This window comes from Apium graveolens, chromosome 11, assembly GCF_009905375.1.
Source record: "Apium graveolens cultivar Ventura chromosome 11, ASM990537v1, whole genome shotgun sequence".
Classification (NCBI taxonomy): domain Eukaryota; kingdom Viridiplantae; phylum Streptophyta; class Magnoliopsida; order Apiales; family Apiaceae; genus Apium; species Apium graveolens.
The window spans coordinates 174,482,274-174,505,192 of NC_133657.1; the positions used below are offsets into that span (position 1 = coordinate 174,482,274).

The following is a 22,919-nucleotide window of genomic DNA, read 5'->3' on the forward strand; positions in this document are numbered from 1 at the left end:
GTATTATAAATTGCAAAAATATCTGAAATAATTCAAGAATAATTAAGCATACTTAACTCACTTATCAACCTTGAAAATGTGGATTCATCAAGTGGCTTAGTAAAGATATCTGCAAGCTGCTTTTCACTTGGAACAAAATGAAGTTCCACAGTACCATTCATCACATGTTCCCTAATGAAGTGGTACTTGATGTCTATGTGCTTTGTTCTTGAATGTTGTACTGGATAGGGATGGTAATCGGGTCAGATCGGGTCGGGTATTACAGAATCCATATCCAAACCCAAAAATTTTATCCATACCCGAACCCGACCCGAACCCAAAAATTACCCGAAAATGAATAATCGAACCCGATCCATCGGATTTCGGATCGGATTCGGGTATACCCGAAATCCGAAGTTTTTTGAATTGGATATTCATATCCGAACCCGAACTCGAAATCCGAAAATTTGTATAATTATTGATATTGCAAGTGCTTGGGATCGAAGACGCGACTTGTAGAGAAAAAGTTTTAATGTGTCATCTCCAACCACTCCACCACATCATTAATTGTGTTATTATATGTAAAGCTAATATTTAAAAAATCAACTCAATTGATACCCAATTTTTTAGATTTATTACTAAAACATATTTTGTTAACCTTATAAATCTTATCACCCATTTAAATGATTGAATAATTATATTTCATTAAACTTCATAATTAGTTAATTTTTAACATAAATATAAAAATATATGTTCTAAAATTATATAATAATATGTATAAGGTAAATTATAGAATATATATATATATATTATATAATAGTATCATGCATAATATATAAAATTCTAATATTATATATATAATTAATATATATGTATATATTTAATAATTCGGGTTTTTTTTCGGATTTCGGGTTCGGATCGGGTTCGGATAGCGTTTCGGATTTCGGATCGGTATTCCTAATATCCGAATCCAAATACAAAAATTTTCGGGTTTAAAAATTAAATCCATATCCATATCCAAATCCAAATCCAAAAAATCGGGTTCGGTATATCCAAAATTTTGGGTTTCAGATCGGATATCCGTTGGATCGGATTATTTTGCCATCCCTAGTACTGGATTTTCAGTGATGGCAATTAGGGCTGAGCATAAATTAGCCAAATCGACCGAAACCACCTGATCCAAACCGACCAAGCCGAATTTTATGGTTTACTAATGGTTTAGTTTGGTTTCGGCTTGACATTTTGAAAACGAATTTTTTCGGTTTGGTTTCGGTTTTTACCTCCAAACCGACCGAAATAACCGAACCGAACCGCATATTTAGAATAAAATATTAATATACATATATTAGTAATGTGCAATTAATAATAAGTTTATTATTTATAACATATGTGTAAACTAAAATATATAAAGAACTAATCATAATATTTTATTCTAAGATATTAATATCTATGTATGTGTTATGTTTTCATTATTTTTATCCAGTAAAAGTATGAGAGTTGGTCGCATCTTTCTTGTCTTCTTACCTTTTTTAATTTCACAAAGTCATAATTTTATATATTCTTTTTAAAATATGATTATAATAGAAAATATAATATAATAATATGATACAAACTTTCGATTCTTATTTACAAGTTCAAGTTTAATTTAATTTTTAACTGTTTTTTTATAGAAAAAAATAGTTAAAACCGAAACCAAACCGAACCGTTTTAAACAGATTGGTTTGGTTTGGTTTTTTCACATAACAGTTTGGTTTTGGATTGGACTTTAAGTAAACCGCTAATTTCGGTTTGGTTCGGTTTGGACCCTCCAAACCGCCCAAACCGACCGATACTCACCCCTAATGGCAATTGCACTTGTGTTATCTCAGAAAATGGGAATTCTGTCTACTTGTAAACCATAGTCCAACAATTGGTTTTTCATCCACAAAATCTGTGCACAACAACTACCAGCATCAATATATTCAGCTTCAGCTGTAGAAGTAGAAACTGAATTTTGCTTTTTACTGAACCAGGACAGAAGCTTGTTCCCTAGAAATTAACATGTTCCTATTGTACTTTTTCTGTCTATTTTATAATCTGCATCTGAATAACCAGTTAGATCAAAACCAGAATCTCTAGGGTACCAAATTCCAAGTTTTGGAGTTCCCTTTAGATATCTAAAAATTCTCTTTATAGCTACTAAGTGAGATTCTCTAGGATCAGTCTGAAATCTAGCACATAGACAAGTAGCAAACATTATATCTGGCCTACTAGCTGTTAAGTACAGAAGTGAGCCAACCATGCCCCTATAGCTTGAAATATCCACAGACTTTTCAGTAGTGTTTAATTCAAGTTTAGTTGCAGTGGCCATGAGAGTTTTTGCAGATGTGCAATCCATTAGATCAAATTTCTTTAAAAGATCATGAATATATTTAGTTTGATTAATGAATATTCCATCACTAACTTGCTTAACTTGTAAACCAAGAAAGTAAGTTAGTTCCCCCTTCATGCTCATTTCATACTTACTTTGCATCAATTTGGCAAATTTTTGCAAAGTTTTTCAACTGTAGAGCAAAATATAATATCATTTACATAAATTTGAACAAGTATACTAGAGCCATTAACATTCCTAAAGAATAAGGTTTTATCAACATTACCTCTTGTGAAGTGATTTTCCAAAAGAAACTTTGATAAAGTGTCATACTAGGCTCTAGGTGCTTGCTTCAGTCCATAAAGTGCTTTCAAGAGATAGTAGACATATTCTGGAAAATTTGAATCTTCAAAACCAGGAGGTTGACTGACATAGACCTCCTCCTCCATATCTCCATTCATGAAGGCACTTTTGACATCCATTTGATAGACCTTGAAATTGGAATGAGCTGCATAGGCTAAGAAAATTCTGATGGCTTCAAGTCTTGCAATAGGAGCAAAAGTTTCATCAAAATCTATTCCTTCTTGTTGACAGTAGCCCTTAGCAACCAATCTAGCTTTGTTCCTGACCACTATGCCATTTTCATCCATCTTGTTTCTGAATACCCACTTGGTGTCAATTAGATTCTTTCCTTTAGGTTTGGGTACTAGCTTCCATACCTTGTTCCTTTCAAATTGGTTTAGCTCCTCCTGCATAGCTAAAATCCAATCAGGATCCAACAAAGCTTCTTCTACCTTCTTTGGTTCTTCCTTAGAAAGGAAGCTGCTATAGACATACTTCTTGAATTGTTTTCCTTGTTTGAACTCTAGAAGATACATCACCAATGATAAGCTCAAAAGGGTGATCTCTAGTCCATTTTATTTGTTGAGGTAGATTAGCTCTAGATAAAGAGGCCTCATTGTTGTCTTGATGTATGACTGAGTTTTGATTATGAGAAACTCCCCCTGAGTTTGTGAATCTTTGATTTGAGAAAGGGGAACTTTTGGTCGGTGATCTATTCTGACATTCAGCTTCTCTCATTGTCTAGACGGATGATTCACTTTGTATCTCGATGGATGAAGCTGATTGTCTCCCGGCGGATGAAGCATTTTCTAACTCGATAGATGTTGAATTATGTGCTTCATTAGTTGTAGATTTTTCTGCATTATCCTTAGTCACTGTTTATTGATCACTTTCATCATCACTATCATCACTGACCATCTCTACATTATCAAACTTGAGACTTTTATGGAAATCTCCAGCTTGCAGTCCTTCAATCTTTTTGTCATCAAACATAATATGTACTGATTCCATAACAATATTGGTTCTTAGATTGTAGACTTTATATGCTTTTCCTACAGTATATCCAACAAAAATTCCTTCATCTGCTTTAGCATCAAACTTTCCATGTTGATCAGTTTGATTTCTTAAGATATAACATTTGCAGCCAAAGACATGAAGAAAATTTAGAGTTGACTTCCTATTCGTGAACAATTGGTAGGGTGTCATGCACTTTGCTTGATTTAACAAAGAGATATTCTGGGTGTAGCAGGCAGTATTCACAGTTTCAGCCCAAAAGTATATTGGTAATTTTGATTCTTCAAGCATTATCCTTGCAGCTTCAATAAGAGATCTTTTCTTTCTTTCCACTACTCCATTTTGTTGTGGAGTTCTTGCTGCAGAAACTCATGCATAATCCCATTCTCTTCACAAAATGATCTTATCACAGAATTCTTGAACTCAGTTCCATTGTCACTCCTGGTTCTTCTTACTTTAAAGTCAGGATGATTGTTGACTTGCCTTATGTGATTGATGATGATTTCACTAGCTTCATCTTTGTACTTTAGGAAATATGTCCAAGAGAACTTTCAGAAATCATCCACAATTACTAGGAAAAATCTCTTTCTTGAGATGGACAACACATTGACTGGTCCAAACAAATCCATGTGCAACAATTGTAAAGGTTCTTCAATTGTTGAATCAAGCTTCTTTCTAAATGATGCTTTGATCTACTTTCCTTTCTGGCAAGCATCACACAATCGATCCTTAGTAAAATCCACTTGAGGAATACCTCTAACCAACTCTTTCTTGACAAGCTCATACATGGTCTTGATTTTTAGATGAGACAGCTTCTTATGCCATAGCCAACTTTCATCTTGACTTGCTTTACTGAGAAGACAAGTGACTGATTCTGCATTAGATGAGTTGAAATTAGCTAAGTACACATTTCCTTTTCTCACTCCTGTGAGAACCACTTTGTTGCTCTCTTTGTTTGTCATAACACAAGCTTCTGAATTGAAAGTAACTGAGTTGCCCTTATCACAAAGCTGGCTGATACTCAAAAAATTATGCTTGAGACCATCCACCAGGGCAACTTCTTCAATGATGATATTATCTTTTGAAATCAAGCCATATCCCACAGTATAACCCTTGTTGTCATCTCCAAAAGTGATACTTGGGCTAGCTCTTTCCTTGAACTCAGTGAGCAGGGTAGAATCTTCAGTCATGTGCCTTGAGCAACCACTATCCAAGTACCAAAGTTTCTTTTTATTTCCCTGCACACATCAAAATCAAATCAAGTTAATTTTGGTACCCAGGTTTCCTTAGGTCCTGCCTTGTTAGCTTTTTCTTTGGTTTCTTAGGTTTGATCTCATTTGACTTGGGAATTTCTGATTCATCCTTAGTCATCTGATTTGGACCTTTGAAACCAGTCATTAAAATAGAATTATCATGCACATTTTGATTAACAGGAAATGCATGCTATTTGTAAACATGTTATTCCAGTAAGGCATGTTAAATGGCATTTGAGGCATACTAAATGCAGCATAATAAGGATTAGGTCCAAATGGCATATTAGCAAGGTGTGCATTCATATTCTGAGCAGACATAGCATTCATAGGCATGGCAGTCATGTTGGGAAAAGAAGAGGGTGCAGACATAGGAGTAGGTATGGCAAGTTTGCAATTAACAGACAAATGATTAACACTACCACACTTAACACAGATTTTTCTTGGTGCATATTAATCAGGTGTGTAGTTGTTATGTTTGTTAATTTCTACTTTCCCATTTCTATTTTTTTTCTTTTTAGCTTCTGCTTTAACCTCAATCTTTTCTAATCTGTCATTCAATTGCTTGATAGACAGATGACCAACATTAACTTTCTTTTCCTTCCTGAATTCACTTGATTCTCCTGGAATAAAGTTCTTAGAAACTGATCCATATTTCTAATTCAACTTAGCTAGCTTAGCTTTGCTAACTGGTTTACTCATAGCCGACGGATGTGGCTCTTTGTCACTCGACGGATAATCCTTTTGATTATCCGACGGATGATTTTCATCATCCATCGAGTCCACATCTATAAACAATCCTTCAACCAAATTGGACTCAAGCTTCTATTTACTCTTGTTCCAGGCTGCATCACAAAAGGACTCAATACCTTGAACTTTAGTGATTTGAGCATGGACATCTCTAGATGATTTCCATGCCTTAATCACTTTATGTTCTCGTTCAAGTTGCTTATTTAAAATCTCTTCTTTCTTCAAGGACTCAGTTAAATCATCCTTAGCAATCTTGCACTCAATTCTCAATTTCTCAAATTCAATAAACTGAGACTCTAGCACATTATTCCTCTCACTTTAAAAACAAATTATGTTCTTTAATTTTAGCAATTTCCTTAGTGAGGGACTTAAGTGTAACACGCAGGTGATATAATTATGTGGACATGTCATTTATTGCATCACTACACTCAGCTTTAGATAAATGTGCTAGGTTAGTGGTGATTACCTGATTGCTTGAAGAACTTGTTTCTGTTTCATCAGATTTGGCCATTAGAGCTAGATTGATATAACTTGTTTCTTCATCTTCATCCAATCCATCTGCAGCCCAATCATTCTTCTGTGTGATGAAAGACCTTTCCTTTTGTTTGAGAAACTCAAAATATTTCTGTTTATAATCAACAGGCTCAAACTTCTTTTTGCTGGAAGCAGACTTTCAACATTCACTGGCAAAATGACCCGCCAAACCACATTTGAAACACTTAAATTTTGACTTATCAACCATGTTTCTGTTTGGCTTAGCTGCTCCAAAATTCTTCTTGAATTTGAGCTTGGTAAATCTTCTGGATAAGAAAGCTTGATGTTCATCAATATCATCCATATCATCTTGGCTTAAGTGATCTTCATTTTCAGCTACCAGCCCTTTACCCTTGTTTTCACAGACCTTTGATGTAGACTCACCAGCTTCTACCTTCCTTTCTCCATCCTTTAATCTTGCTCTATTTCAAGCTCATAGGTTTTCAGGATGCCATACAGTCTCTCCAAGGTGAACTCCTTGTAATCCTGTGAGTTTCTCAATGAGACTGTCATTGGCTTCCACTCTTTTGGAAGAGATCTAAGGAAACTTGAGGTTAGAGTCTTTTGTTTGATAGACTCTTCCATGCAACTTCATAGCATTTAGTAGCTTTTGAAATCTACAAAAAATATCAGTGATAGACTCACTTTCTTCACAGTGGAAATGCTCATATTGCTGAATCAGTAGCTGCATCTTGTTCTCCCTTACTTGCTCAGGACCATAACAAATAATCTGGATTGTGTCCCAAACCTCTTTGGCTAGTTTTACAGTTAATGATGTTATCAAACATATCACCATCAACTCTATTGAACAATATATTCATGGTCTTCTTATCCTACCTGACTTGTTCAATGTCAGGATCTGACCATTCATGCCTAGGTTTTGGAACAGATGGTTCATTGCCAGTTGTAGCTCTCATTGGTACCTGAGGACCTCTCTCTATGCAATCCACATAGGCCTCATCTTGAGAAATAAGATGTAGGTGCATCTTCACCTTCCAGTGGTGATAGTTGTCTTTGTCCAGAAATGAAATCTTCACTCCAACATCCTTTTTGTTCATCTTGTTGTTTGTTGTGATCTTTATACTCTTTGTTCTTCAAGAGCTTGCTCTGATACCAATTATTGTTCCCTAACAATACAACAAGAATTGCAGAAGGGGGGTTGAATGTAATTCTGGCTACTTTTTCAAATTTAAATAAAGTTCTAACTTGATAAATATAACAGTGTTTGATTAGCAATGGTGTGGAATAAAAGAGTGATAGAAATCAAAGCAGTAAGTAATAAAAACACAAGCTTTTAAAACTTTATGGTGGATTTGAAAGTATCCACCATATATATATATATATATATCAAATGAGAACCCTGTGAAGCTTTGAATAGCTCACAGCTGCTTACAAGTTTGAACAACTAAATTACAGAGAAATGCTTATAGAATACAGCTTGATATGTTTATCTGTAAATAGGCTTATTTAGTTAATTTTTCTACTTGCTACACTTGGTTTATATATCACCAAGTTTACATGATAATAAGACAAGATAATAAAACAAAACATATCTAGTCTAACTCCATGCTACTTCACTACTCTATTCCAGCATCTTTGAATATCTCCACAATTGCATGGAAATGGTAATGCTTCTTTGTTCTCAAATTCCTGCTTAACAGGCTGCCACATTCCTTTTGCAAACACCCAACACATGTGACTGTGTTTTCACTGTCAACAACTATTTGAATTTGATCATCCGTCGGGACTATGCTTGTCATCCTGTCGAGAGCTTTGTTGATCATCCGTCGGGAGTCTTGTAGATCATCTGTCGAGAGTCTATTTGCCACTTGACTCTATTTCACTTATACAGAATTTCAAGATATCTCATATTTACAATTAATCAACCTATTCTACATATCAATCTAGTAGTCAACATGACTTACAGAACCCTAAGCAATCTACTTGACTAATACAAGTTGTTTGCATAAATGTGCTACAGTTCTTATTTGTTACATAAGCTACTCACTCAATGGATGTCAGTTTGTCATCCGTCGGGACTATATTTGATCATCTGTCGAGTGCTACAAAATTCACTAATTTAAATCTACTAAGGTGTTTTGTTTAACTTATCATCAAGTTCACAACATATTCCTAACAACTATGATGAAAATTTTGATGCAGTTGCTAGACTTGAAGTAATAAGAATCTTTCTTGCATTTATTGCACATTCAAATTTTAGAGTATATCAAATGGATGTAAATAGTGCATTCCTTAATGGTAAGTTGGAAGAAGAGGTTTATGTGCAACAACCATCTAGCTTTGAAGATCCAAAATTTCTAGATTCTGTTTATCAACTACTAAAGGCTCTCTATGGATTGAAGCAAACACCTAGAGCTTGGTATGATACATTGTCAGAATTTTTGTTTAAACATGGATTCACTTGGAGGAACAATTGACAAGACTCTATTCTATAAGCAGCATGGTGGTGATACGATCCTAGTTCTAATTTATGCGGATGATATAATTTTTGGCTCTACAAATGAAAAATTACGTCAAAGATCTTCAAGACTCATGCAAAGTGAATATGGAATGAGCATGATAGGAGAATTAAGTTACTTTATTGGACTCCAAGTCAGTTAATGAAGTGATGGAATATTCATCAGCCAAACCAAGTATGTTAAAGATTTATTGAAGAAATTTAGAATGGTTGATTGTTCACCTGCATCAACACCTATGTCTATAGCTACAAAGTTGGACAAAGATAAGAAAGGTAAAAGTGTAGACATTTCAGGTTATAAAGGAATGATTGGATCTTTGCTTTATTTGACTGCTAGTAGACCTGGACATTATGTTTGCAACATGTCTGTGTGCAATATTTCAAGTCAATCCAAAGTAATCACATTTGATGGTTGTGAAAAGGATTTTCAGATACTTAAAGGGCACACCAAACTTGGAATTGTGGTATCCTAAAGGAACTGGATTTGAAGCTTTTGGATACACAGATGTAGATTTTGCTGGATGCAGAATTAACAGAAAGAGTACTAGTGGAAGCTGTCAATTTCTTAGTGAAAGACTTGTATCTTGGTACAGTAAGAAATAGCAATCTGTGTCAACTTCCACATTTTAGGCTGAATACATAGCTGCTGGAAGTTGTTATGCTCAAGTGCTTTGGATTAGAAATCAACTAATGGACTATGGCATAGCGTTGTACAAAATTCCAATTATGCGTGACAATACTAGTACTATATCCATTGTTGCTAATCCAGTTAATCATTCTAGAACTAAGCACATTGATGTAAGGTACCATTTTATTAGAGAACATGATGCTAATGGTACCATTCAGCTCATTTTTGTTCCAACACAAAAATAATTAGATGACATTTTCACTAAACCTTTAGATGAAGCAATTTTCACTAGATTTGTTGGTAAAATTGGAATGTTAAATTCTTCATCTTAAAGGCAAGAACTCAGCTAATATGTTGCTGCAGACTAATTTATAATAAATCAAAATTAATTTGATTTAATTGGAAATTAACTGGAATATGATTTATAAATATTTCAGAACTCTCTGTTTATTTATTTTTCAAAATTCAAAATTCAACTTGGAATTTTTCAAATTCTGAGGAAAATTGTCTAAATGTTAATTTACATTCTCAATATGTGAAATTAACATATGACATAACTAATGAGAACAAAAGTATATAGAGAACTGAGTTTTCGATAAGTCTTTTTCCTGACTTCTCGAAGGACTTCTCGACAAGCCTCATTCTGACTTCTCGATTAGTCTTGTAGAGATCTCGAAAAATGTTGATTCATAGATTTCTCTACAAGTATACATTTTATACTTCTCGATAACTCATAACTGAAATAATTTAATTCACTAAATTATTTTAGTAAAATACTTTTGATATAAATTATTCTAATTTTATTTTGATTTATTCAAATAAAAATTAGGAAAAACTTAGTATATACAGGACAAACTGGGTATTTATTTGACATCTCGATAAGTCATTGTCTATATCTCGATAAGAGTCAGGAAAGTGACATATCGATATGTATCTATTCTTACACGTGACTTCTTGATAAGCAAATCCCAAACGTTTATTTCTACTTCTCGACAAGTCACTTACCTTTTTCTATAAATACCCAGACATCTCGACATAACCCCTCTTTATGCTTTCGAGATCTAAATTGACCTAGTTTTTTTTTGCAAATTTTAACCGTTCTCTCCCATTTTGAGCCCTTTCTCTTTCAAATTTCTTACCCACTCAAATTCAAACGCATTCAATGGCTTCAAAAACTATTAGAGTTGTTATCCCTAAGGATGGTACCAACTACCTAGCTTTCACAGATGCTAACCAAGCTCCTGAAAGTTTCAAGAGCTTTGTCAAGTTTTTGTCTGAGATATACTTTGCAGGTGCTTTGACTGCAAATCCTGTTCTGTACCTGGATGTTCTCAATAACTTCTGGAATTCAGATGTGGTTAGGACAGTTGTGCATGAGACTCAAGCTATATCTTTAGTGGTGAACTGCTCAATCGAAGGCCACCAAGTGGAATTTGATGAAAAAGATGTCAACAAAGCATTGGGAATTCCTACTGATAGCACGGGGGAGGTACCAACTCAATAGGAGCTAGCTGAATTTATGGACTTCATAAATTACAGTGAAAGGATCAACCTTGCCAGCCTGAACAAGAAGCATCTAAGGAGGGAATGCTCATTCATGTTTGACTCAATAGTAGGAGCTTTCACCTGCAGGAAAACTGGATATGACAACATACCCAGTGTGGTTCAAAAGTTGGTGTTCTCCATGGCTCACAACAGGCACATTAATGTGGGGCTATTTATTCTGGAAGAACTCAGCACAAGGCTCACAATGCCTTTGGCCACAAGAGGTAAGTAAATTTTCTTTCCTAGGTTCATTATGTCTATTTTAAATCATAAAGTTACATACATACATTTACGTAATGGTATTGATAAAACCAAAATAGGCAACTGTAAATGAGTGTCCAAAATATTATTTGGTTGACTAATCATAAAGAATAAGGCACCTATAAGTCTAAGAATCACTAACTTTATGTTGGAAAGATTCAGGATTTACCCTTACCCTATGCCTGACACGAGGTCTAATGTCACATCTAGTATAGTTATGGCTCTTGTGCCTATGGAAGTCCAAACACAAGAACACCAACAAGGGTATTCACAACTGAAACCCTTCCTTCATTACCATTAGAAGCTAGGAAACCAACCACTTCATCCTCTCAACAGGGTGGAGTGAGTAAAAAGAAGAGAATTCAGGCACCCTTAACTATTGTAAATGAGAGTGGTGAGGATCAAATCCCAATAGAGTCTAACCTGGTCAAGAAACCAAAAAATATTAAGAAAGCTGAGTTAACCACTCAATTAGCCACTTCTGCATCTTCCCAACAGGATGTAGTTGTAATAGAGGGCATCAAACAGACTCTAGAGACATCCTCTCAATAGGGTGTTTCATTGAACAAAGCACGCTCCCTAGTGCAATTTGTAAAGAGTCTGCACCCCAACTTGAGCACTCTCAAGTTGATGAAAGAAGAAATAAGGACGGCACACACATTAAGAGCACATCTATTGAAGCTCCCTCATCCATTCAGGTGGAGCTTCCAACACTCAATGCTAATATCACTAATCTTATCTCTTAAATTTCTTCTTCATACAGTGAACCACTGGAATCTACTTCTCAAGTGTTGTCAAAATCAAGTGATACGGTTCATGAAACTGTGATCACCACCCGGTGTTAGGACGAAAATATGCACTAATATTCACGCAAGTATACGCGATCTCAAGTAATATAGAATTAATTATAGTTCATTCCCACAGAGACTGGTTTAAGTTAATTTTAATCAATGTATTTACGCAACAATGTTATGGTTATTATTCAATGCTAAGACGATCAATAAATTGAGGTTGTTTATAACTAAAATTAACTAAGAGATTATACTAAAGAATATTAACTACGAGATAAAAGGGTTGATTACTATAGGACACAAATATGAGATTCTAGTTTCATTACTACTTCATTCAATAGTCTTTTTTTTCTTAACCTTAGCTTGCAATGGTGATGACACTAATCAGATAACTCGAAACTAATAAACGCCAACTTTCGTTGTACGAATACCATACTACCAGACATCCACAAAAGAGATAGAAGCTGAATAGACACCAGTTATATTGAGACCCTATATGTCTATAGAATTTGATAACATAACGGTTTAATGCGCAAGTTATCTATCATGATTACATAGGGCAAGTAAGATGGTTAAAATTACCTACGAATCATGCATAACAAATACATGAACCTATGCTAGCATGGCAAGTTCGAAACCCCTAAATTCACTTTCGCTTCATTAGAGATTAACACGCTATCTTATAAGTTCGCGACGCTCATAAGACGAATAAGCACAACCAATACTAGGTTATCATACAATCACCACACACTAAGGTATCCAAACAATTTAACTAAAGAAATCCATAAGTAAATCCGCTAGAGCCCTACGATAATGATTAACCCATAATCGGACTCATCATCAACGAGGTTCCGATGAAAGCATGGTATAATAAACGTAGTCTTTATACTAAATAATTAAAACCAAGTACGAAACAAGAGTATAGGTTCACGAGCAAGAAAACTAGCATCCAAAGTTACAACATAAAACAAAGAATCACAAGAATAAACTTGATAATCTTCGCCTTGGTTGAATTGTGCTATACGGTTTTCTTCGCCTTCTCCTTACGCTCTGGTACATCTTCTTATCAAAAATGATCATAAGTTATGTATATATAGCAGCCCATACAGATTAGAAGTCTGTTGGATCAAAATCAGAGTAGAAACAGGATTCCTGGAATTCGACCCGGCGCGGCGCGGGCGCGCTGCACTTCTGTAATCCTGGCGCGGGCGCACGCTACTATAGCGCGGGCGCTGCTCACTTTCTGGAAAAAATCATGAATTCTTCTTTTCTTGTCGATTTGAGTTGGTCTTTACACAAGCAAACTTCTTGACACCATCCTAACACCATATTAGCATCAAAACAATGCCAAGTCACATGGATCTTTTATTTATGCCTGAAATACAAAAACACTACAAAAACGCATCAAATATATAAATAACTCGAGTACAAAACATTGAATCAAGCCTTTATAGAGCATAATAAGTGGACATACATGCCACTTAACACACCCCCAAACTTGAACCGATGCTTGTCCTCAAGCATAAACAGACTCAAAGAACAAGAATTAAAAATGCATGAATGCAACAATCTCCAACCAATCAACAAGCAACATCTCAACAGATGCAGTTATTCGCATGAAGATCAATCGAATTCCATAAATCAATTCTCAAGCCTAAAACGTGCATGTGTGCAAATACTTACACATATACTATCACAACTAGATCAGTAATCATGACTCAATACTTATCAAGGCAATCACAAGGTTATAAATGGAATAAAAAGCTAAACTCAAAATAAATTATAACACTTCAATTCTTATATTGGAGTTCTTATATGGATTCATGCTTTTATTCATAACACATAAACAACACGAATATGCTTATTTGATCATGCAATGAGTGAGGTCAACAAAAGACTTATACAATAATACCCATGTAGCGAGCGTTAGGTTAGTGGATCCCAGGCTATAAAATCCTTAGGTCACTAGGCACAAAGTCCCCTAAGAACTTAATAACTCGAGTACTAAAGAGCCCACTCGTGATCAATTATGCATTATTCATTTTATTTCTCTTTTATTTCTTTTTTTTCAACAATTTCTGAACGAGTGTGTTTCACTCCATCTCGTTCAACCCTAGACTACTCATATAAATATGAGCCGGCTACTAGCCATTTGACACCTAGCCACAACAACTATAAATAAAATCCAATATTTTTCTTCCATTTTTAAATATCCATGTTATTTTATCATTAAGAGAATATCCTATATTCTAAATATAAACAAGTGATTAACCTCGACAAACAATTAAACCATAATCATGATCTAGCCCTCAAGCAACCTATAAGACTTAGTGAAATTACAATTGTCTCTAGCATACAAATTAGTTCGATAAGACTTAACATCACTAAACACAACATCACTACATTAGCATCAATATCTAAAGTTAATCGGAAAAATCATCTAAGGGATCATGTTAAAATACAAATGCATGAAACTATATGTAACAACTATATATAGAAAAAACTACAAAATAAAATTAAAAAAAAACTACTACATGGAAGATATGCAACTATATAAACTAAACTAACATGAATATGCAAACTATATGCGACTCACACATAACATATAATCCTTAACTATACCCCAAACTTAAAATATTCACTGTCCTCAGTGAAGGTAATAGCAAGGCATCAGGCATACCTAATCAGAATCTGAGTCATCACCCTCAACGGGTGGAGTGTCAGAAGTGTCTGGAGGAGGATATACAAAATCATCACCGAATATTGGCCACTGGATGTCAACTCATGTGGCTCTGAATGCAGTCCCCAATACATGGGTACGAACCTGTGCAAAGCGACAATGGATGTCATACATCACATCCATCCTCCTCATCAAGCGCCTATACTGCGCTGAACTCATACCAGCATTGCCATGTGCTTCCTCCTGTTGCTGCTGCTGTGAACCCGAAGGACCGACCTCCTCACCTAACTGAGCTCTCCAAGCTGCCCTGCAGGGCCTGCGGAGAACCACCAGCGTACGTCTGATCATTTGGTCGGCCACCCGGCAGATGGTCATAAGAATAACCAAGCCCCTTAGGATCGAGCTCCCCCCTGTACCACTCCTGCATACTCAACAGTGTAGAACTATCAATCGGGGCACTGGGAAGCTGCAGCTGCTCATGCGCGGGCCAATGAACGCCAACCGCCATACACAACTTTGTCACAATGGACACATAGGGTATAGAACCCGTAGTACTCCCTCGCAAAAACCTTAGAATACCCTGATAAATAACCATCCCAAGATCTATGTAGTCTCCTTGAAGAATCCCCCACAAAAGACGTGCACGCTCCATTATAACATCATGCACATGAGAAGATGGCATGATATTAGCACAAATAAAAGAATTCCATGCATGTGCAAACCTGTTCATGCACGAGGCAGGGAAAGTGGCATACTCGTTCGTGCCCTTCTTGAACTTCTAGTGAGTCTCAGGCACACACAGGGTAGCAACAATCAAATCCAAGTTAAACTCCTTCGGCGTCTTCTCATTCCAATGCTCCTGCTCTGGCCTCCTCTTGGGCTGCTCAATCACCCTCCGAATAGCCTCAGCATTATACTTCACAGTCAACCCCCGTACCACAGTAAAACCATTCTTCTATGACTTAGCATTTGCGTAGAACTCACGAACCACACTCATAGGCACATTAGCGGGTGTCTCGCAAAAAGTAACCCAATCCATCTCCAAGATCATCTCCAACAACTTACCATCTTTCCAATGGCAGAAAACCTCGCTCCTTTGCTATAGGCTTCGAAAGCAGACTCGCATACTCCGCTTCAGCCTTGGGAGTTGAAAATCTAGGCCTCACACCACCTACACTCGAAGAATCGGTAGTGCTGCTGCTAACTTGAGTTTTTTGCCTTTTGGGTGCCATTGAGATTGAATAGGTTGACAGAAAAGATAAGTGTTTGAGAGAGATTTGTGTTTGAGAATTTGAGGATTGATGGAGAAGTTGTGTATAAGTGTGTGTATATTTAGGATATTGTGATAGAATTAGTTATGGAAAAGGAGTGGGAATTGATTATGGGAATAATGGGTTTGATTTGGAGAGGAAAATTTGGTATGTGGAAGAGTAAAAATCGGGTTTGAATTGATTTTGTATTGAAGTCCCCGGTTTTCTGTTATTTTCTGCTATATATTTTTTTCCGACTTCAGTGACCCAACGCGGCCGCCCCGCCTGACAGCGCGGGTGCGCCGTGCTTCTGGAAAACCAGTACGGCCGCCCGACATGCCAGCGTGGGCGCGCCGTGCTACTGACTTTTCAGCGTGGCCGCCCCGCTTCTCAGCGTGGGCGCACCGTGCTACTGACTTTTCAATGCAGGCGTATCGTGCTACTGTAGTTGGCACTGAATTTTTCTGTTTTTCTGATTTTTTGTGTTTTTCTCTTTTTTTTTCCTTCTTCCTCTATCTACTAATGTACAACAAACTTGGGTTGCCTCCCAAGAAGCGCTTGGTTTACGTAGTTAGCTTGGCATAGATTCTCGAGATCAGGTGACAATAAAACGGCACTAACCACCTCGCGGTTTTCCGTATCCCCATAGTAGTGCTTTAACCTCTGTCCATTCACTTTGAACGCTTGGCTCAGATCATTCTCAAAAATTTCCACCGCTCCATGTGGAAACACAATTTTGATTATGAACGGCCCTGACCACCTCGACTTTAATTTTCCAGGAAAAAGACGGAGACGAGAGTTGAACAAGAGAACTTGATGCCCCGACATAAATGATTTGAGCACTAGACCCCTATCATGCCACCTCTTGACTTTCTCCTTATACATTTTGTTATTCTCATATGCTTGAAGTCGAAACTCATCGATTTCATTCAATTGAAGCATCATCTTCTTTCCAACTGCATCCTAATCAAGGTTCAACTTCTTCAAAGCCCAATACGCTTTATGCTCGAGCTCCACAGGAAAATGACAACCCTTACCATAAACCAACTGAAACGGAGACATCCCTAACGGAGTTTTATAAGCTGTTCTATAAGCCCAAACAGCTTCATCATGCTTCAAAGACCAATCTTTCCTAGATGGACACACCACTTTCTCTAGAATACGTTTGATCTCTCTGTTAGACACATCAGCTTGACCATTAGTTTAAGGATGGTAGGCTGTAGAAATGCGATGATTCACATTATATCTTTGCATTATAGCAGTGAACTTGCGATTGCAGAAATGCGATCCCTCGTCACTGATTATGACTCTCGAAGTACCAAATCGTGTGAATATCTGCTTATGAAGAAAATTAAGCACTACCTTCGCATCATTTATCGGCAAAGCCTTGACTTCAACCCATTTCGACACATAATCAACCACTAGCAAGATATACTGATTATTACAAGACGAGACAAATGGCCCCATGAAGTCAATTCCCCAACATCGAAGACCTCAACCTCGAGAAGCATATTAAGAGGCATCTCATCCCACTTAGACATATTACCAACCCACTGACATCGATCACACTTCAAAACAAATTGATGCGCTTCCTTAAACAATATAGGCCATAAGAATCCTGCTTGAAGGATGCAAGCTACTATCTTTTCTCCACCATAATGACCTCCATACGCAGTCGAATGGAAATCTCGCAAGATCCCCCCCGTTTCATAGTATGGAATACATCTCCTGATGATTTAGTTAGCACCTTGCCTAAACAGATATGGCTCATCCCACATGTACCACTTCACCTCGTGCAGAAATTTCTTTCTTTGAGCATAAGACAAGTCTGGAGGCATAATATTACTCACAAGGTAGTTCACAATGTTTGTGAACTGCGGTTCTTCCTCTTGCATTCCAAACAACTGCTCATCGGGAAAAAACTCATTTATCAATGTCTTATCCTGTGAAGTTGCACTTGGATCTTCCAAATGAGAGAGATGATCATCGACTTGATTCTCAGTACCTTTCATGTCCTTGATCTCTAACTCAAATGGCTGAAGCAAAAGAACCCATCTAATCAATCTAGGCTTCGAGTCCTTCTTCGAGATGAGATATCGAATCGCAGCGTGATCAGTAAAAACTGTCACCTTCGTCCCAAGCAAATAAGATCGAAACTTCTCAAAACCAGTAGACTAATGGCTAAGAGTTCTTTCTCAGTAGTAGTGTAATTCAGTTGAGCACCATTGAGAGTCTTACTAGCATAGTAGACCACATGAAATATGTTGTTCTTTCTCTACCCAAGAACAGCTCCAACTGCATAATCACTTACATCGCACATCATCTCAAAAGGATCACTCCAATCAGGTGCAGTTATGACCTGGTGCCGTGATCAAACTCTTCTCCAAGAACTCAAAAGCAGCTAGGCACTCGTCATCAAATTTGAAAGGGACATCTTTCTCTAGAAGATTGCACAAGGGTTTAGAGATTTTTGAAAAATCCTTGATGAAACGCCTATAGAAACCCGCTTGACCAAGAAAGCTGCGGACTCCCTTAACAGGAAATTGGTGGAGGAAGGTTTTCAATGACCCCCGCCTTGGCTTTAGTCCACCTCGAGACCCTTACTAGAGACCTTGTGCCCAAGAATAATGCCCTGTCGCACCATAAAGTGACATTTCTCCCGATTGAGAACTAGATTGGTCTCAACACACCTTTTAAGAACAGCGCCAAGATTTTGCAAGCACTCATCAAAAGAATCACTGAACATAGAGAAATCATCCATGAACACCTCCATATTCTGACCAATCATGTCAGAGAAGATAGCCATCATGTCATCTCTAAAATGTGGAAAGTGCACCACATAACCCAAAAGAAACTCTCCTGAAGGCAAAAATACCAAATAGACAAGTGAATGTCAGTCTTTTCCTGATCCTCTGGAGTGATACAAATCTGATTATAACCCGAATAGCCATCTAGAAGACAATAGTACTCATGCCCAACCAATCTGTCAAATATCTTATCAATAAAAGGAAGAGGAAAGTGATCATTCCTTGTGGCTTTGTTCAGCTTCTTGTAATCTATGCAAACTTTCCACCTCGTGACTGTTCAAGTAGGAATGAGCTCATTCTTCTCATTAGCAACAACGGTGATGCCTCCTTTCTTCAACATACACTGAACTGGACTTACCCAAGAACTGTCAGAAATGGGATAGATGATCCCTACATTAAGCCACTTGAGAATTTCCTTCTTCACGACTTATTTCATGATCATATTAAGCCTTCTCTGTTGCTCAAAAGTAGGCGTGCTACCTTCCTCAAGCAGAATTTTATGCATCCAATAAGAAGGGCTGATTCTCTTAATATTGCTATAGTCCATCCAATTGCCGATTTGAACTCTCTCAGAATTCTCAAGAGCTTTTCCTCATCACTACCTGAAAGGTCAGATATAATAATAACAGGCAAAGTAGATGCATCACCTAAAAACACATATCTTAAGTGTTCAGGCAATGGTTTAAGCTCAAGTGTAGGAGCTTCCTCAATAGAAGGCTTGACGTGCTTTGGAGATTTGTTTAGCTCCTCCATTCCAAGAGATTCAAAGGTCATATCTAGCCTTCTCTTCCAATGAGAAGCATTCAGAAATTGCAACTGCTCATTACCTTCATCATCTTCACTATCTGAATTCCCCAACAAGGCCTTTTCTAAGGCGTCAGACCTTAGCAATTGATCAAATTCTAAAGTAACCACATAATCAACCAAATCCACTTTTAAGTACTCCTCATTTTCAGTAGGGAATTTTATGGCATTGAACACATTGAAAGTTACATCTTGATCCAACACTCGCATGGTAAGCTCACCCTTCTGCACATCTATCAAGGTACAACCGTAGCCAAAAATGGTCTTCCCAAGATTATAGAAATCTTCTTATCCTCCTCGAAATCAAGAATTACAAAATCAGCAGGAAAGATAAGTTTATCCACCTTGACCAATACATCCTGCACAATGTCGCGTGGATATGTAATAGAGCGATCAGCTAACTGCAAGGACATATAAATAGGCTTTGGATCAGGTAAATCCAACTTCTTGAAAATAGACAAAGGAATTAAGTTGATGCTAGCTCCCAAATTACATAAACACTTGTCGAATGACAAGTTTCCGATAGTACAAGGAATAGTGAAGCTTCCAGGATCTTTAAGCTTCGGAGGCAACTTCTGTTGTAGCACTAACACTGCATTCCTCCGTGAGAGCAACAGTCTCTAAGTCATCAAGCTTCACTTTCCGAGAGATAATACCTTTCATAAACTTCTCATAACTAGGCATATGTTCAAGAGCTTCTGCGAAAGGTATATTGATATGAAGTTTCTTAAACACCTCCAGAAACTTCTCGAACTGCTAATCCAGCTTTTTCTTCTGTATCCTCTTAGGAAAGGGAGGTGGATGATAGATCTGTTTCTCCCCTGTATTACCCTTAAGAGGAGTGTGTTCCCCGGTAGTTTTCCTTGGTTGCATTTCTGCTTCCTTCTGCACTTCGTCCTCAGCAACAGCTTCATCTTCCGAAAGCTTGAGAATTTTCTAGATTTGCAACCTTCCCAGACCTCAATGTGATTGCCTTAACTTGCTCTTTAGCTTCCTTATTTCCTAGGACTTTAGTGTCACTAGGCAGTGTCCCAGGTTGACGATTCAGCAAGGCATTGGCAATCTGCCCAATTTGATTCTCTAAGGTCTTAATAGAAACTGCTTGGCTCTTACACATGAGCCTCAACTCCTACAATTCAAATTTTTCATTAGCTTATTGCAACTGGAGTTGTTGTATTGGCACATATTGTGGTTGCTGAAAACCAGGAGGGTTGTACTGCTTCGCTAGATACTGCTGATAAGGCTGTTGAACCGCATTCCGAGAATTGCTCCAACTGAAGTTAGTTAGATTACGGATGTTGGGATAATAGGTGGCTGGAATAGGCTGCTGCGATCAGCTGAAAGTTGCTCACGAACTGAGCTGATTCGCTAGAAATAGCACACTGCTCCATCTCATGCGCACCAGCACAAAGCTCACAGACACTAGTGATCTGATTAACTCTTTATTTAGCCAAAGAATCCACCTTCATCGTCAAAGCTTTAAGCTGCGCAGCTATAGCAGTAGCTGCATCCACCTCCAAAATTCCTGCTACCTTGCCCTGAGGTAGTCTCTGAGAAGGATTCTGGTATTCATTAGCAGCCATCAGTTCAATCAATTCATATGCTTCATCATAGCTTTTAGCCCACAAGGCTCCTCCTGATGCTGCATCAAGCATGAGTCTATAAGTAGCACCCAAACCATTATAGAAGCAGTTAATGATCATCCAGTCAGGCATCCCATGGTGAGGACACTTCCTTAGCATCTCCTTATATCGCTCCCAAGCCTCACACAAAGACTCTCCAGACTGCTGCGTAAATTGAGTAAGAGCATTCCTGATTGGAGCAATATTCGCCATAGGAAAGAACTTAGTAAGGAACTTCTGAGCCAAAGCTTCCCATTTAGAGATAGAGCCTGGTGATAGAGAATGTAACCAGGCTCTTAGCTTTGTCCCTCAGAGAGAATGAGAAGAGCCTTAGCTTTATAGCATCTTCAGACACTCCATTGAACTTGAAGGTGTCGCTGATCTCGATGAAATCTCTGATGTGCATGTTGGGATCTTCTATAGGAGAACCCCCAAACTGAACTGAATTATGAATCATCTGAATCGTGCTAGCCTTGATTTCAAAAGTGTTAGCCGCGATGGCTGGTCTAACGATGCTAGACTAAATATCATTGATCTTTGGTTGACAAAAGCTTTTTCTTCTTTCTCAACTAAGATTTCTTCTTCAACGATAACGATCACCACACACTAAGGTATCCAAACAATTTAACTAAAGAAATCCATAAGTAAATTCGCTAGAACCCCACGATAACGATTAGCCCATAATCGGACTCATCATCAATGTTGGTTCCGATGAAAGCATGGTATAATAAACGTAGTCTTTATACTGAATAATTTAAACCAAGTACGAAATAGGAGTATAGGTTCACGAGTAAGAAAATTGTTATTCCCAGTGAACTAACAATGAGATTTACAGAAGGGGGGTTGAATGTAAATCTCAAAACTTTTTCAAGTTTTGAGCAGTCTCTAGGCTATTGTGTTTTGATGAACAAGTATGTATGAATTGCTTTCAGCTAATGCAGACAGATATATATTCAAACACAAATGTAAAGAACATAGCAGACTTAAAAACTTTTCTGGTGGATTTGTTGTTCCACCAGAGATGTGTTATTTTAGAAAATATGTGATTCAAAGAATTAAATCACAGTTGCGTCCTAGTTTCAAACTAGATGATTTTCTCTCTGGATTTTTCTAAACAGCTCTGGAAAAATTCACATCTAATTACTAGCTGCTACTTGGTTTATATATCACCAAGTTTACAAGTGAAGGCAAAACTTGTAAAATATAATTAAAAGATTCTTCACATGTTTCTTCTTCATTTCTCTATCCAATGCAATTTAGGTTTAACTATGAATCTTTGAATACTTCCTTGTTTACACCAGAATGGAAATGCTGCATTTTCTTGATTCCTCCTAGAGGCTGCCACATTCCAGTTTTTCTCTGTCAACCCATGTGCCTCTGTCAGCTTATGAATTGTCACTATCAACTGCTATTGAACTAAGCATCCGTTGAAGCTTTCATCCGTTGATGTTTTATCCGTTGAAGCTTTATCCGTTGAAGCTTTATCCGTTGATGCATTTAGCAGTTGAAGCTTTATCCGCTGAAGCACTCATCCGTTGATGGATGTTATCCGTTGAAGCTTTAGAGACATCCGTTGAAGCTTTGTTTCTCATCCGTTGAAGACCTTTAATATCAGTTGATACTACTTCACTTATACAAAATTACAAGGCATGAAATATTTACAATTAGCCCTCCTATTTGCATATCCACTAGTAGTCAACATGACTGATAATTTCCCACAACATCTAAGAATTACAACTTAAATACAGAGAATGAAATGTGCTACAATACTAAACTTATTTCTAAGTAAAGCTACTCCTTCAACGGATAGCCAAAATGGTCTTATCCGTTGAG

At 37.2% G+C, this 22,919-nt stretch overlaps 1 non-coding gene across 1 annotated transcript; it reads left to right on the forward strand.

Annotated features, from left to right (window-relative positions):
* Positions 1–21,177: 21,177 nt before the first annotated feature.
* LOC141699385 (small nucleolar RNA R71) lies at positions 21,178–21,282 on the forward strand. The gene has a single exon (XR_012565852.1). It is a non-coding gene; the product is annotated as a small nucleolar RNA R71 (small nucleolar RNA).
* Positions 21,283–22,919: the final 1,637 nt, after the last annotated feature.